Raw genomic sequence first — 19,130 nt, forward strand, 5'->3', positions numbered from 1 at the left:
TCTGAAACCTAAAAAAAGGACCAAAATTGGTAATCTGCCAATTAGCGAATAGTACCACAAATCTGATAAAACCATTTATCTATAGATAAAATAAAATGTTGGACAAATTAGTCAAAACTTGAAGACCTTTCTGAAACCTAAAGAAAGGACCAAAATTGATAATCTGCCAACTAGTGAATAGCACCACTAATCTGATAAAACCATTTATCTATAGATAAAATAAAATGTTGGACAAATTAGTCAAAACTTGAAGACCTTTCTGAAACCTAAAGAAAGGACCAAAATTGGTAATCTGCCAATTAGCGAATAGTACCACAAATCTGATAAAACCATTTATCTATAGATAAAATAAAATGTTGGACAAATTAGTCAAAACTTGAAGACCTTTCTGAAACCTAAAGAAAGGACCAAAATTGGTAATCTGCCAACTAGTGAATAGCACCACTAATCTGATAAAACCATTTAATTAAAACTAAAGTAAAAAAGTGGACGTATAAATTTAGAAGGCTTTTTGACAGTCAGAAGAAGGACAAAAATTTGTAGTTTACAAATTATTAAATTATACCATTAATAGTACCAACAACAGATAGTTTCAACTAATTTGGTTCCTCTAGCCACTAATACAGGATTATTAAGCAGGCAAATTCAGAGATGATTGCAGAGGCCTTGAGACTTTTTAAAGATATTTTTAATTTTGTGCTTTCTTTAAACTAACGGGATTATTGCAGAATAAATTCAAATTAATTTCAAGTATTGTTACAAATTTAGAACATTATTCTAACCACATTCCTACGAAATTACCATTTAAAAAAAAAAAAAAACAAAAAAAAAAAACGAAAAATGCAAAAAAAAAAAAAAAAAAGACATTGACCGTTTAATAAAAATTATTTTTAGAATTATAATTTAAATTAGTAATTGAAAATGCTATTTAAACTGCAATTTCAAATTAAAAATTTACTGAAACCAACTCTCTTTAAAATGACTCATAATTAAATGTTTTTAAATATTTGTTTTTCAAAAGCAATATTTACAAGAAATTAAGTTAAAATCAATAAAAAATACCTGATTTTAAAAGTTGGATAAAAAGAAAGAAAAAAAAAAAAAAAAAAACCCGGCTAGTGCGGACCAAGACTTTCATCAGCTGAGAATAGAATAGCTGAATTCAATAGAATCCTTTCTCATCTATACTTATTTATAAAGCTCAATGTGTGTGTGTGTTGGCGCTATACAGAAAAGACCAGTTAACCTACAGCTACCAAATTTGGTACATGGAGGTCGGGAATGTGCACCTGGGGTCCCTTTTTTTGAATTTTTAATTATAATTTTAATTATTAATTAAAAACTAACTTTCCCGCCAAAAAAATCTTTTAATTTTCCCCACCGCCAAATGAGTAAGGGTTCAGTTTTTTTCCCCAACAGTAATGAGGCTAGTTAAAAATAAAAAAGACGATTTAGAATATTTTATAATAAATCGGGTCAAATCTGGCTCGTTTTTCCAATGTGGAATAAACAGTATGATATTAAGTCAGGTCCAATTAAACCAACAACGTCTGGTTGTTATTCCTCTTTTTAATTATTTTTATTAATACTCTCCCCTTTAAATGGTATATTGCTTTTAATTGTATTTGAAAAGATTAGCAATGAGCAAGCCCCGTGCTGCCATCTGTTGTTGATATTAAAAACTATTATTATTTGCGAATCTCACTCATGAAATGCATGCAAATTTGCTTGCTAAAACAACGATATAAGGCATTATTTTTAAATAAAAAAAAATATCAAAATTAATCATTTTATACAAAATAAAAGATTTTGCTGATTTTTTTAGAAATTTATTTTATTTCATTTTAGAAATTTTCCGAGTCCGTAAAACACACTTTTAAAATTTCAAAATGGAAAATTTCCATCTTAACGGAACCGCTTGTTTATGTGTATATGAATCTGATGAAATCCATTTATGATGGACCTGTTTGTTGTGTATAAAATATGATGAAACTCGTTTACGATGAAATCCATCTTAAAAGACTTACTTGTTTGATGACAATATAGACTAGACATTTTAAACATAATTAAGAACTTGATGACAATGCAATATTAACTAGCTTTCTTGTCTGACTTTTCAGTACAATTTTTACAATCAATTCAAAACTTTCATTACAAACAGATGACGCAAATCTAAATCGTTAGCTCATCAGAAAGTTCGTTAAGTTTCTATGACCATTTCACACTCGCAAGACTAAAAAGTAGAAATAATTATTTAAATAAAAAATTCTACAAATTTGTGATTGCAAATTTTCAGGACAATCTGAGTTAAAAGAAAATATTTTACAATATTTAGTCAGTTTTAAAATGTGGTATATTAATTTTTTTAAACTTAAATAATTATTTAGTTAAGTTTAAAATTATATGAGTTAGTGATCAGCATCGTTTTGTGATTTGTGGAAGTAACTTTTCACCTCTTTTGAGGTGACTCATACTTGAATAATTTATACTTCGGCCTATTTTTAGCCATTCTAAAATAATTTAATACTGAAATCGAAAAAAAAAAATACTTACCATTCATTATCGAAGTAGACTTGAAGTAGGCTATTTAATTTATTAATTTCATTTAAAAATGAGTTCAAAATTACCTTCTTTTAAAACTTTTTTTTACCTATTTTAAAGACTTACATAACCATGAGCGTTCAAAGAAAATTAAAAGAAACACCCAAGTAGTGTGTCCATTTTCGTATTTTGGCATTTTTTTTCTAAATGATAAAACTTAAAAAAAAGAGAGAAAAAAAAATCTGAAGATAGAACTTTCTAATTAGTTTTTTGCACTCGTCCTTTTGGATTAATTAAAATTTTTTATACCTATGATTTTTTGATAAAATAGACTATAATAATTGCCAGACTGGGATAACCTGCTTTGGATTTGCGTCATTTGGGTTGCCAGTTCGAACCCCAGTAGCAAAAGACTCTCTATGCACAAGGCGTCTGATGCACGTATAAGTTTATCGCTGCCACAAATTCCTCCAAGGCGAGATAATGCCACTGGGGGTTATTGGATCAGAGGTGATCGTTCTCTGATTCAGGTCTAACTTACGATCTATGAATGAAATCCACTTGGTGAAAAGGGTTGTGACGCCTGAGTAGCTAACATGTACCTAGCGCCCTAGATAGCGCTGCTAAAACAAGAGACGCTGAAATTCGGTGACTTCGTAAGCAAACTTGTCTAAGCAAACTTGTCAGCAGCAACAACAACATAATAATTGCTGATATTAAAAATGTATGTGTACGTGTTGGGCCTCAATAAATTGAACTGTTTGAGTTAAAAGTAACAAAATCAGCACTTATATACTTTGGAAAATGAGCATCAATAAATTACCTTTTTAAAAATTTTATTAAGAAATTTAATTAATTAAAAATTAAGAAATTTTAGTGTTTTTTCATGATAATTTTCTAAAATACTACAGCATAAGAATGAATTTAAATCATCTCATACTTCAAAAAATTATCTGTTCCATGTTATCAACTTTTATGATTCAAGATGTAATTTTATACCAAATTTGATAGCTCTACGCCCAGTGATGCTCTATAGAGCCTTTCCAATGATTTTTTTATAATGAATATCATAATTTGTAAATATTATGCCATTATAAAAATATTAATGTTGTATCACATCATTTTATAATTATGATTCAATATTTTCAGATTTAAATGCAGTGATACATATTCTTTTAAGATAATGCATTCATTCAAGTTCCTCATATCTTGCTGATCCAAAATTATGAGAGGCTTTTATGTTATAATAAAGCGGGGACAAAATCTTTTACTAGCTTCTTTCCTTCAAATTTTTCAAATTCTTTAATTACAAATAATTAAAAAAAAATTTCTAATAAAAATACATTCATCTTTAATAAGAAAAAAAGTTTTAAAACTATTTTGTATTTATCATTACATTAATTCTTATCATTACATTTAATATTTTCTTCTGAAAGTTCGAATTTTAATATATTTACCAATTGAATCGAGTTGGAAATAAGTACATTATGAAAAAAAAGTAATAATTAATTAATTCAAAAACTTTTATTTTTTTGTTCAAATGTGCAAAAAAATTTCATCTTTTAACAGCTTTACTACCCACAGGAATTTAATTAGGTTCCTTTAATATATGTTATTTTTTTTCGATGAGAAAATCAACAATAGATTTGAAGCGATAAATGTAAGGATCCCATTCCAATTCTGTAATTACAAATAATTAAAAAACATTTCTAATAAAAATACATTCATCTTTAATAATAAAAAAAAGTTTTAAAAATATTTTGTGTTTATCATTATTTAATTTAATATTTTCTTTTGAAATTTCGAATTTCAAGAGATTTACCAATTGAATCGAGTTGGAAATAAGTACATTATGAAAAGAAAGTAATAATTAATTAATGCAAAAACTTTGATTTTTTTTGTTCAAACGTGAAAAAATTTCATCTTTTAACAGCTTTACTACCCACAGGAATTTAATAAGGTTCCTTTAATATATGTTATTTTTTTCAATGAAATAATCAACAATAGATTTGAGGCGATAAATGTAAGGATCCCATTCCAATAAAAGCCAAAATTCATATAAAATGTCTTTTGGGAGTTTTTATTTTATTATTATTAACTACCTTCCATTTGTTATCCTTTGGAAATTTAGGAACATAATATAAGCAAAACAGCTCTTTTAATCAGGATTAAGAATTGGTCTAAAATAGCGGTAAATATGTCTATTAACAATATAAAATTTGAGAGGAAATAGCATCGCATAGTCATAAATAATGCAAAGACAGCCGATCTGGCCCAATGTGGCGGAAGGACAGGCTAGATAACAAAAATAATAACAAAGACAGGCTGGATAAGAACAGGCCGGATAGACAGGACTTCTATGAACTTATTTCTTTACCCACCAATACCAAAAGACAAAGTTTTGATATGAAAACAGTGTTACAATATGTATTTCCTCGCTTCTTATTGAGAATTAAGCCCTCCATTTATCTCAAGCTGCAAAAATAATAACAAAGACAGGCTGGATAACAACAGGCCGGATAGACAGGACTTCTATGAACTCATTTCTTTACCCACCAATACCAAAAGACAAAGTTTTGATATGAAAACAGTGTTACAATATGTATTTCCTCGCTTCTTATTGAGAATTAAGCCCTCCATTTATCTCAAGCTGCAAAAATAATAACAAAGACAGGCTGGATAACAACAGGCCGGATAGACAGGACTTCTATGAACTCATTTCTTTACCCACCAATAAAAAAAGACAAAGTTTTGATATAAAAACAGTGTTACAATATGTATTTCCTCGCTTCTTATTGAGTATTAAGCCCTCCATTTATCTCAAGCTGCACAGAATAGGAAAGCGGCAGCTGCCCGGTGAAACATTCAAGCAGTTGTTGGCAACGTGTCGAGTTAAAATAGAAGGCTCAATACTGGTAGTTTATATACTGCGCTGCAAGAATTGAATAGAGAAAAATAAATTAAAGAATATAAACTGTTCACATTTTAACATGAATTCTGCTCATTTCACTGTGGTATACTTAAAAAAACATTAAGCATACCAAGAACAATTTTAGAATCCTGTACGTAGTGTGCAGTTATAATCAGGAACAGCGGTGACAATTGATTTCCGATACATACTGACGAAATAAAGAACAACGAGCAGATTGCTGCTCTTTTCCTGTCACAACTTGTATATTGCACACGACACGCAGGAAGATCGTAGGGCGCCCGCTTCCAATTCACCGCCTTCCTCAATTAATTAAGATAAAGAAAACTAAGCCGAATAGTACGTGAGTTGGATAGTCGCGAACCAAATACTCGGGAGTATACTGTATCAAGTTATTTCTTAATTAAGGAGATATTCTTCATGTATTCGTGATTCGATGCTGTCAAATTTTCCATTGTAAGTTCTAACTTACACCTCTCACAGATATTTCATACTAATGAAAGATAAATTAATAGTCTGACTGATAATTAGTTTTGTCCTGACGAATTATTTTCGATTTACTTTTATAATTTTTAAATGGAAACTATATAGCATCACTTGATTTCCTTTAAGGCGATCATGAATGATCTCTCTATATATGCCAACGAAATGGTGGTACGCTGCCAATCTATCTATTCACCCTTTTATGGTTATTCGCAAATATTTCATGCCAGGATCACACCAACCTCCTCGGTGAGCACCGAGTTAGTGTTGTGGAGGATTGTTATGAACAAGAACCTGGGACCTTGTGGTTCGCAGCCGAGTAACAAGACCACAATACAAAAGCAATTGCTTGTATTTCGTAGCTGTTAACTGGCTTATAAGCTTTCACCACAGTACTCTCCCTCCAGTGAGTCGGAGGTCAGACGAACGATATGGCTGTTGAGTGGTGATGTATTAGCTGTTGAGTCTAATGCGCCTGTACTCATTTGAGCATTTGAGTAGTGCCAAGCTTTATGACGAGCGTGTGTGAGTGAGTGGTTGCTGTTGCGCCGAGTGAGTCTGAGAGATTTGTGTTGCTGCGGCCTTTTTGTGTTGCTGCGTCAAGTGATTCTGACGACTTTGTGTTGCTGTGGGTAGATGGCGCCTCAACAGCTGTACGAAGGTTCATCGTCTGAGGTCACCAATGTGACGGATTGGTATGAGCGAGGATAGAACCTGGGACCCTGTGGTTCGCAGCCAAGTAACAAGGCCACAATACAAAAGCAATTGCCTGTGTTTCGTAGCTGTTAACTATTTTATAAGCTTTTCACCACAGTGTCCTCCAACAATGCATCCCAAGCCACTCTTACCCCTCAAGCATTTAATGGCCATTCCAAATGGAATTTCGGCCAATTTAGATATTATGTTTCCTATTCCACGTTGTCTCAGTTCAGCATCAGCATTCGTAATCAGCATTTTGCGCTGAAAATTGGTTTTTTAATGTCACCACTTCATTGCTGTGACATGAAGGGATCCTAAATGTCTGAGCATTTTGTTTTATAAAAAAAACAAAATGCTCAGAGATTCTATGACTCATTCAAAATATATCCTGTTATGAGCATCTCATGCTGAGAATCTTTATAAAGAAATATGTCCCATCATCAGCGTTGGGTCTTTAACGATCATTTGTTTGTTTAACCCTCTGGCTAAGTAATTCTTTAAAATCACTATTTAGATGTGATATTTGCAAATAAGTTCAAATATTTTTCAAAGAAAGTGAACTGTTACTATAGGTTACTCGGTAATAATATAATATAATAAAAATCTGTAAGTGTAAAATTAAACACTCTAAACTGCGAAAAACGCGGGATGCAACAGAAAATGGACTGATTGCCAACCAGCGGAAATTGCGGAATACGCAGCTGGAGGGTTAATACATATGTCGTAGAAATCTTACTTAACAGGTGAATTTATGTCATAGAAATCTTACCTATCAGTTCTTTGATCTATCAAACGCAACTATTTTCATTTTACTCTATCAATACCGAAAGGCCCTAAATGCCCTTTCAAAGAAAATACAGCGGAACTCGAGATGCCGAAATGTCATTATGAGTTCAATATCACTCCTCCTTTAGTTAAGTGTAATTGATTGAATACCCGAGATGGGTGCTTTGTTCATTAGAGACACTCATCCAAAAGGACCTGAGGGACAAGGAGGTTTTCTGAGAACACTTAAAAGATGTTCGAATATATATTTTGCTTTATAACTATCATCCAAGCGGCATCCCCTTTTATATACCAATCTTTTAAGAACATGGTATGCTATAACGGCTTTTCAGAAAGCAGGTGAATTTTTCTTATCTTTGGAAGAGAAATTCGGATGTTCCAGCATTCTGAGGAACCTGAACTCAAATGATCCTAGGAATGTGAAGGTTAATGATGGTAATGAGGATTTACAGATGTTAAAATCATTTAATAAAGTTCGCGTGAAGATGCCAAAAAATGATTCAAATTTTTTTTTGGCAATCTTTATGTTATCTTTTACGCATAATTACCAAGAATAAGAACTTTTATTATATTTATTTTATTATGCTGTTTTATGTAACATTTGCATTATATTACGATTATAATTTTAACATAAGGAGATTATCTTTATTTTTTCTGTTGATGTTTGCTTTCACTAAAAAGAATTAATTCGAAACTTCAGTTTAAAATATTGAAGAACTATATAATTTTAGATTGTATTCCTCTGTCTTTATCTTATTACTTGCCGCCTTTTGCGACCAGCTGGTTCTGCGAAATTAATGATGGACGAAATTTTATTGGCATCTTCAGCAAAATATTTTTAAGTTTGAAATTTTGATATTCATGTAATGCATGCAATTTTTGAAATTTTACACTATTCATTGTGTTATTCATTTCCCTAATTTTCTCCCATCTTCCCTAGAATTTAAATTTTAAATTAAAATGAAAGTGATTAGACTTTCCATATATATATATATATATGTAAAATATTCTCTTATTTCCTGATCTCATTTCACTTTTTCTATTTAATTAATTCAAGAGAAGCTTTGTAAAAATTCTTAGGTTGGCAATTCATACGCTCCGTGTGAAAGGATAGAAAAATGTCCACTAACTTCTTTTAAACATTCTTTTAAAATTATCCCTGTGTTTCCCTTACTTGTGATTAACATGCGTCAAAAATCCCTATCGGAATCTTAATTCAATTTTCCCTATCAATGTCTCATTTTATATAAGACGAGGGATAATTTATTTCTGTCTTCTTCCCTACTTCTGCTCTTGTAACACACTATGGCAGACGTGCCTTGTCCACGCCTTCTTGTAAATAAATTATGCCTTCCCGGGATGGATTAAAGCGAAATAAAAAAAAAAAATCGAAAGTCTCTATTCGATTTCCTACGAAAAGAAAGTACTATTAAAATTATAATAATATAATTTTATACATCAAATAACATTGCAGGAAAGAATAACACACTTTAAAAATGAACGGACTTTATAATATTTTCTTCGACGCTTATTTGTGAAATTTAACTTTAGTTGTAGGAGCAGCAAAATTTCAAAAAGCATATTTAAAAGTATCTTCAACAATGGAAGAGAAATTCAGATTGAAATACTTATGCACACAATGAAACAAGTTTTTTTTTTTTAAATTGTGAAATGAATTATTGTTAAATATGTTTAAATTATTTTTTATTTATTTAAAAATAAGTGAAAAAATGATTTACAAGTAAATTAAATAATTGTAAGGTGATGCAAAAATCATTTTTCGTACTGCTATAATTTCGTAAATTATGGCAAATGAACTTGAAATAGTTGTTTAATTTTTAATTAATAATTTTATTTAAAAAAACTTCCCAAAATGCATATTTTCATCCATCAAGATATATTTCTGCCAAATAGAGCAGTTCTAATTCTAACGATCTGTTCTATACAGTGCCAGCGTACACACATTTATCTCTTTAAATAATAAAGATGAATGTATGACTATTAGCTCTCTACAGGACCATCATTAGAAAAAAAAACTGAATTCATTATTGCCTAGAATTAAAAATTTTGGCACATGTATACATTGGAGAATGAGAATGTGCACCTCTGAGTGATTTTTGTAATTTTAATTTATTAAAAATTATATGAAATCTTTAAATTTTCCTTATAACTTCAGCAAATATTGCAGCATAAAAATGATTTTTATATAATTTGAAAATTGAAAGAATTTTCGTCTCAGTAATACCAAATTTGTGCCATACAGTTTTACTTTGTTTTTAATTAATTAAAAAAATGTTTTTTTAGTGTATTTTAAACAGTATATTCCATTATGAAATCGAAATTCAAATCCAATTCAATGCTACTACTAATATTTTGTCCCGGCTCGTTTTTATATTGCTGATCAATTCACGAATTTTGGCTTATTTTTTACATATTGAAGAGGTTTCATTATAATACTTATTTTAAAAATAAAAACCATGAAGTTTCATCATGATTATGGATTAGTTTCAGAATTAAAAAAACACAATAAAAACTTTTTTAAAGGACTTCCAGTTTTCAACACTGCTGTTCTTTCCCATAATATAACTGGATATTTAAAGGAAAGGCTTCTTAAAATGGTAGAGTTATATATGCATTTGAATAAAAATTTGAGTTTTAAAAATATTTTTCTGAGGAATCCATTATGATCAAGTTACACAGATCATTTAATTGAAATTTTTAGCAATCAAATTGGGAAAGACAGAAAGTAGACAGTCTTTAATAATTATAGAAATTGAACTCTATAATCAATGACATTTTTTTTACTATATATGTATATATATATTAAAAAAATTAAGTATTTCCCCCCTTGAAATTCAAAAAAATTAAAATGTACCAAATGGTTAAATTATGTATTTAAAAAAATATCCCAGTGGCATAAATCATATTATGACAATTCTGATATAAAAATAAAAAGTCCCTTATTGCCAACATATTTTTTTAGAAAGAAAAAAATTACTTGTACTTTTTTAGTCTCACTTTGTGAATTAATCTTTTTCCTTCTTCAAAATCAGCGTCTTGTTCAGTACAAATCCTCATTTCTCCATAATGTTTTTACACACAAGATGTCCATTCCAATCATGGCCCGATAGGTAATTTCTAAACTATTCGAAGCATATATACATTTGCAGTGGAGAAAATGCTCTAAATGATGCAAATAATAATAATTTATATATTTTTTTAGTCGAATAATATACATCTGGAAAAATTATGAAGCCTACATTTTATACGATCTTTCAGTAATATGAAAGACATTCAGTAAAATATTCATTGAAATTAATTTTTAAGTCGAAATACGTTTTAAACTTCTGGGACCAAATTTGAATCAATCATGAGGTTTTGAATATCAGGACAATTTAAAATTTCACTTTTTTAAGCCTATTAGTCATTGGAAAATTATGGATACTGATTGACATAAATTCTTCGAAATGGTAAATGGAGACGTTTAAAGTCTTTCGTTTTTATAGAAAAGCGATATTTAAATTTTCATAACCCAGTCAGTTTTAAACCCAAAAAAGCTGGACACTTTTATTTAAGACATTAGTGTGTCAAGAATATTTTAATAAATAGGACTTATATAAAGGAAATGTATGAAAATTTAAAATTCGGAAAGAATCAGAGCATTTATTGACTGAAACTGCATAAAATATTATTTCTAACATCGTTTAGACAATTTTTTTTATTGCATGTATATACCTATTACAAACAATTTTGAAATTAGTTGTCGGTCCCCAATTAAAGTGGATACCAAATATACAGTGGCTCAAAAAATTGAGAGTACACCTTACTTTTACTTCATAAATCCGACTTTCAATATAAATAACACATTACCGGGAAGTGCAAACATGTTTTTATTTTTACCCATAACAAATGATTTAATTTAGAGTAAAAATAAAGAAAAATCAACGAGAAACTTCTAAACTGAAAAGTTTCAGAAGCATTTTAAATAAACATACGCAGAATTTTGTCTCAAAAAACTGAGAATACACCAATGAAATTCTTGTAATATCTCGCATAGAAAGAACGTGCCAGTATTTAGTTGCATGTCTTTTGACTTTTATAATGGCCTCTAAACGTCGTGGTACCGATGCGACCAATTTTTGGTGGTATCTGAAGATATTTTACCCCATTCTTTTTGTACCACTTGTTTTAAATGGGTTTTGTTTCTAATTTTGTGTTTTTGGACCACTGCTTCGAGTGTGTTCTACAAATATTCAATGGTATTGATGTTGGGGTACTGTGGTGGTGTGTGTAACTGCTGTTTACAATGAAAAAGACACCATATTTTGACGTTACATGCATTCTGTTTGCGGTCGTTGTCCTACTGGAAAATGAAATTTCCATCTAAACTCAGATTTTTAACACTTTCCTTTAGATTGATGCGAAGTATATCCAAGTAAACCATATCGTTTATAATGCCATCTATAAAAATTAAATTTCCTACTCCGGATGAAGCCATGCAACCTCAAATCATGACGGAGTCACCATCATGTTTAACTGTAGGTGGTAAATTTTTTAGATCCAAAGCGGTATTAGGCTCTCTCCATACGGTACGATGGCTGTCACTGCCAAAAATGTTGAGTTTTCTTTCATTTCTAAATATAGCTTTCTTCCAAAGGTTATTGGTCTTCAATAGATGAGTTTTTGCAAACTTCAGATGCTTTTTCTAAACTTGCAAGCTGATGAATGGTTTCTTTTTAACAATGATACTTTTACATCCAGCTTGTATAATGGCATTTCGCACAGTTTCAGAGCTTACACTTTTTCCTATGATTTGAAAAATTTCTGCAACAAGTTGGATGAACCATATGGTAGCAGCAATCTAAACGAAAGTGTAAAAATTTGGGTTTAGATGGAAATTCCAATTTACAGGAGGGCAACGACACCAAACAGAATGTACGTAACGTCAAAATATGGTGCCTTTTTCATTGTAAACAGCAGTTACACACACCACCACAGTACCCGACATCAATACCATTGAATATTTGTAGACCACACTCGAAGCAGTGGTCCAAAAACACAAAATTGGAAACAAAACCCATTTAAAACAAGTGGTGCAAGAAGAATGTGGTAAAATATCTTCAGATACCACCAAAAATTAATTGAATCGGTACCATGACGTTTAGAGGCCATTATAAGAGCCAAAAGACATACAACTTAATAGTGACACTTTGTTTCTATGCGTGATATTGCAAAAATTTCATTGGTGTATTCTCAATTTTTTGAGGCAGAATTCTGCGTATGTTTATTTAAAATGCTTCTGAAACTTTTCAATTTAGAAATTTTTCGTCGATTTTTCTTTATTTTTATTCTAAATTAAACCATTTGTTATGTGAAAAAATAAAAACATATTTGCATTTCCCGGTTATGTGTTATTTATATTGAAAGTCGGATTTATCAAGTAAAAGTAAGGTGTACTCTCAATTTTTTGAGCCATTGTATATATAAACCTTGTTTGCCTGACATAATACAGAATTGTTGAATTAATAACAAAGATATTTTAAAAGGTCACACAAAACCTTTTCTTGCATTTGTGTTTTTAGAAAATATCATGCTTCATATTTATCTTATTTCATAGAGACATGTACTGAAAATTATAGTTTTTATAAATTCTGTTGATTTTGAGAGTTAAATAATTTTTTTTAGTTTCAGTATTTATCGGCAACATGTTGATAGAATCTTATTTTTCCTATACTTGCGTAGTATATCCGTGCAGGATAATTAAAAAAATCTATAAAATGTGTCGTTGTAAAATATATTTAAAATAATTTTTAAAATTAATTAAAAATAGAAAAAAAAAATTGATTTAAAATTGACCTTTAAAAAATATAAATTTTAAGTGATGTAATAATCCTTTTTGTGTTTTAATATTTTCTGATTTTATCGCTGAAATCTCGCTTAAGTTTTAATTAATTAAAATTCTATTTGAAACATCAAAGTGCCTGCTCCAAGATGCAAATTTCCAGCCTCTAAAGTATATATGCGTTAAGTTTGGTAGCTCTAGTTCGAACGGTCAAGTTTGTTAAGTTCCAATAAATGCGTGTATAGACAGGTACATGCGCATCTGCATGCATTTTTTAAAATTATTTATAGGTATAGAGATAAACAGCAAAACCAAAATCACCAGTTCCCGTGCCTCGACCATGGGTCCAATTTCGTCACTTTTCCTTTTATATGAAAGTTCATGACATCTTGAAATATCATCAATGGTCGCCTGATCCCCACCATTCTATTTGATTCCGCCACCATTCTTGTAGAAATCTGCAAACACTATTTCATTACACATTCTTAATGAGGAAAACCTTGACAGAGTTTTGTAGTTCTAACTACACAAACACAGAGAGAGAGAGAGAGAAAGAGAGAAGGGGGAGAGAGAGAGAGAGAGAAAGAGAGAAGGAGGAGAGAGAAAGAAAGAGTGATAGGACACACACACATAGAGAGAGAGAGAGAGAAAGAGAGGGAGAGAGAGGGGAGAGAGAGAGAGAGAGAGGGAGAGAGAGAGAGAAAGAGATAAAATGGGAGAGGACACATACACAGACAGACAGAGGGAGAGAGATGAAGAAATAGGGAGAGGACACACATAAAGAGAGGGAGAGAGAAAAAGAAAGATAGAGGGAGAGGACACACACACACACACAGAGAGAGAGAGAGAGAGAAAGAGAGAGAGAGAAAGAGGAGAAAAAAGAAAGAGGAAGAGAAGGAGAGAAAGAAAGAGGGAGAGGACACATATACGCAGAGAGAGAGAAAGAAAAAGGAGAGGACACACATACACAGAGAGAGACAGAAAGAAAGAGGGATAGGACACACATACACAGGGAAAGAGAGAGAGAGAAAGAAAGAGGAGAGGACACACACACATACACACAGAGAGAGAGAGAGAGAAAGAAAGAGGAGAGGACACACACACATACACACACAGAGAGAGAGAAAGAGAAAGAAAGAGGAGAGGAAACACACACATACACACACAGAGAGAGAAAGGAAGAGGAGAGGACACACACACACACACACACACACAGAGAGAGAGAAAGGAAGATGAGAGGACACACACACACACACACACACACACACACACACACACACACACAGAGAGAGAGAGAAAGGAAGAGGAGAGGACACACACACACACACACACACACACGCACACACACACACACACACACACACACACACACACACACACGCACACACACACACACACACACACACACGCGCACACACACACACACACACACACACACACACACACACACACACACACACACACACACACAGAGAGAGAGAGAGAGAGAGAGAGAGAGAGAGAGAGAGAGAGAGAGAGAGAGAATATTTTTTATCATTAGCAGAAATTTAATAATGAATAATCTTTTTCGAAAATCACTTTTATAATTTCAGCCTTCATATGAATTGGATCTGCGAAATTTTTTCAACGTCCAAAAGATTTTGCGGTCACGTAAAAGTTTTTTAAAAGCCTCTGATGGGAATTTTATGCCGAAAAACACTAACGAAATAATGCACGAGTACACCAACAGATGGCGCTTTCTGGAAGTAACCTTTATCTGGATGTTCTTCCAAGGACGCCGGAGAAGATGCAAACTGATGCGGCGGAGCTCAAGATGAGGGCGGGATCCAGATGATTATCTTTTAGAAAGCGAGTTTGCGCCAGGAGAGCATCTTCATGGTAAGCGAATGATAAAAAGAAGCCCGCATTTTGGAACTCTTTGCAACTTCCGTAATGCACAGAATGAAAAAAGTGAGTAGCTTCTTTTACAGTTTTCTGGATCGCATCAATTCGATCAGCTGTTGGGGATGTTCAGGCTGTTGATCCAGTCTCGAATCTCCCCTGATTTGATGTTGTGTTTGTGCGTTTTGTTTTTCTCGATGCAATAGCTTCGACGTTTCTGTTATTCATTTGTTATGCTAGATAAGATTTTTTTTTTTCGCTTTTGTTGCTCGTAAAGATAGGAATTTGATTTTGGAAAAGCATGCACTGCGAAATGTTGATTTATATGATAAATCAAATTAGGTATTAATAAATTTTGGTACTAATTGTTGTTGATTTAGTGTAAAAGATGGAATTAATTCATTCTTAATAGTTTTGGAATAGGTTGAGATTTAAAATGGAATATTTTGTGTGCATATTCTAGAAATTAAAGGAGAAATTGAAAATTACAATGAAACTCAACCAGTTTTGTTTTTATATGGAATAATTGATTTATATTCAACAAGTTTATTGCATACCTATTGAAACTTATGGAAAATTAATTTGCTTATGCTTATATTTAATTTAAAATATAACTAGCATAAATTTCTATATCCATATATATAGATATAGAATTAATTTGAATGCTGCATATATAATTACTATTTACTGCAGTAATTAATTGGTTAAAATATAATATAAACGCAAACACTATAAAATATCCATATTATTTGCAAAGTTTTTGATTTTATTTTTATATAAAAGATGCGTTTAGAAACAGTAAAAAAAGTTTAAATTCATTTATTCAAGAAATTTAATGAGAAATTTCTGCTGAAAATTATAATGAAACTCACCAATTTTTATTTTATATGATATATATTCAACAAATTTATTATACACCTGTTAAAGAAAAAAACTAGTAAAACTTAAGGAAAATTAATTTGACTATGTTCATATTTGGTTTAAAATATAACTATTATGTATACCTATATCTATACACATATATAGTTTTAATCTGAATAATGCATATATAATTACCATTTATTGCAGTAATTAATTGGTTAATTATATAATATTAACCCAAATGTTATTATAACATATTCTAATCACTCGTAAAGGTTTTGATTTCATTTTTATATAAACGATACTTTTAGATAGAATAAAAAATTCTTAAATTCATTTATTCAAATACCAGTTACTTATAAAAAGATTCAGAAATTATGAAAGATTAATTTTTGAAAAAAATGTTAATATTTGCAATGGAATTTACATTATTGAATTCAAGTTCGTATTAATTGAGGAGGAACTAAACCTTAAATCTACCTCCATATCCTACTGAATATAATTTTATTTCATTTTTATATTTACGTTGAAAAATAGGGAAACATAATTTTTTTTGTGCGACTTATTAGTTTTAGTGTAATATTAATACTCTGATTTTGAGATAAATATGTTAGTTTTCATTTTGCTTAGCTAAATTCTAAGCTAGAAAGCTAAAGAAAAAGTATTTTTCTGTATTTATTTTTTATTTATTGAATAAATTTTGAAATACTTTTAAGGCAACTATGCTCTCTTTCATTTTACGTTACATTAAGCATAAGATTTCATTTTAGGTAATTTTTATGTTTAATATAGTTTTAATGTGAATTTATAAGTTCCATGTTTCAAAGTTAAACAAAAAGAGTTGAAATGGGCTTTCCTTAATTTTCAAGAAGGATTTAAATCATTATTACTAATGAATTTATTAATTTTAAAAATGGTAAGGAATCAAAATTTCATTATCATTTCTGAATAAATGTCCCTATACATCTTAGAGGTAATTACTATCCCTAATGAATCATAAGAGAAGTTTTAACCCTACAATAATCTTAGTTCCACAGATTGAAATAAAAGAATATATTTTCATGAAGACATATAAGCCCATTCGTTATAGGTATCCAAACTGACGACTTTGAAAGTTTGAGTTGAAGTTGATTTAATCCAATGGAATTTTGAGTCATTCATTCAAAATTTCATGAACCAATTTTCTAAAAACCTGTTTTAGTCATTCGCAAATAATGCAGAAACATATATAAATTGTGTAATCCAAAGTATCCGGACACTTTCGAAATTATACGTTTCATCAAATTTCTCAAAAAGATCAAATGAACTGCTTTTGAATCACGATTACATATTGCCAGATATTCGTATAATTTAGTCGAAATACTCTGCAGATTATAAGCAAAAAACATGCATAAAAATTTGGAATTTAATATATACATATATATATATATATATATATATATATATATATATATATATATATATATATATATATATATATATATATATATATATATATATATATAATATTGTGCACAGCATACAAAACCATTGATAAAAGTTGCAAATCATTATTAGCTTTTTGAGGAAACAGGAGTGCTAAAATAATGTTTTTTGTCATCAATTTTTGTTGATCTCCTAAATGGTTTCATGATCGAATCTTAACTGTAAAATGTGAATTCAAGTATATTATTTACATGATCAATGTTCAAAGGCAATTACTTCTAACCTTCTGAAAAGTTTCGATATGCAAATGTAAATCTAAAAGAATCCGGATATTTTTTTTAATTATACATTACACATATCAAGCATATGCGCCGGGAAAGCCTTGTTAGCAAGGCGTTGGATTTGCGTCCCTTGGGTTGCGAGTTCGAACCCCGCCGACCGAAGACTCTCCGTGTGTGTGGTGGCTGGCTCACATATAAATCTATCGCGGTCACAAACTCCTCCATGTAGAGACTAATACCAGTGGGGGTTCTGGATCAGGGATGATCGTTCTCTAATTCTTTTCTAAATTACGACCTGAGGATGTGTGAATGAAATGCATGAATGAAGTCCGCCCCGTACAAAGATTTGTGACGTGTGTGTAGCTAAGTCGTACTCTTGGCCCTAGATGGCGTTACTGAAAATATAAGATACACACCCTTGGCTTAAAATCACTGACTTCTAAAGTCAGTGGCTTGTCTATGACAAATGCCATTAGAAACAACAACAACAATTATGCAAATGCTGAGTTATAAACTTTAAAATCCATAAACTATAATTTAACAATATAAGTTATATCAGCATTTCATGAAGTATGTAATGAAAAGTTTACATAAGTAATTTAGAGCGATATTCTGAAACTCCTATAAGACAGAACCAATATTTATTCAGTGAATGAATAATTCAGATAGATGGAGATGTTTTATATCAATTAAATAATAACAAAAGAATTCATTTAAAGGATTCACATTTCATTTGAAAAAAATATTTAAATATATTAACTCACAGAAAATTTTCAGTTGTGAGATTTTATTCAAAAAGAATTGTAATACGATTTTTGTGAGCGAATTTTGAAATAGTCAATTAAGTTATTAAAATGTACAGGTCATCAGTTTATAGATTAGTAAAATATTATTGATTTAAATGATTTAATTTGCATATTACAGTTTGTGGATTAGTTGGAAATAAATGTTCTAAAACCGAATTCTTCTATAGATTTTCTGATACATACAAGATGGCATAAACATAGACAGAAGAAAAATTCAGAAGGAATGTTTTTCCTTATGCTCTTTTATTTACTTACACAATACAGCGCATTTTGTTTTCAGCAGCTTCTGAGTATAATAATTTAGTTGATTCGTTGAATGTAAGGATAATAATAATAAGGACAATTTAGTGAAGCCTAGTAGATTAGGTACAATTTTTGATATATTGTATAATTTTGGTATGGGGCGAAATATTGCATTACTTTTACTTTATTCGCCTATTTGTTGAATTACGCTCAAACAGAGAGAAACAGATTTTGTTCAAAATTCGATAGCAAAACAACGATTTCGTGCCATGAATCAAATACCAACTTTCATCCCCTTAGTTCGGCGCTACTTAGAATTATCGTATTTAAAGAAAGACAGATTGCTTGAAAAA

At 30.5% G+C, this 19,130-nt stretch overlaps 1 protein-coding gene across 4 annotated transcripts in view; it reads left to right on the forward strand.

The window, feature by feature from the left end:
• Positions 1 to 15,073: 15,073 nt before the first annotated feature.
• LOC129988786 (glutamate [NMDA] receptor subunit 1-like) overlaps positions 15,074 to 19,130 on the forward strand; it is a 62,112-nt gene continuing 58,055 nt past the window's right edge. For all 4 annotated transcript variants that reach the window (XM_056097058.1, XM_056097059.1, XM_056097060.1 and 1 more), the window contains exon 1: positions 15,074 to 15,230. The gene's annotated coding sequence lies outside the window, so the exon portion shown is untranslated. The remainder of the gene's footprint in view (positions 15,231 to 19,130) is intronic.

This window comes from Argiope bruennichi, chromosome 10 (assembly GCF_947563725.1).
Source record: "Argiope bruennichi chromosome 10, qqArgBrue1.1, whole genome shotgun sequence".
Classification (NCBI taxonomy): Eukaryota; Metazoa; Arthropoda; class Arachnida; order Araneae; family Araneidae; genus Argiope; species Argiope bruennichi.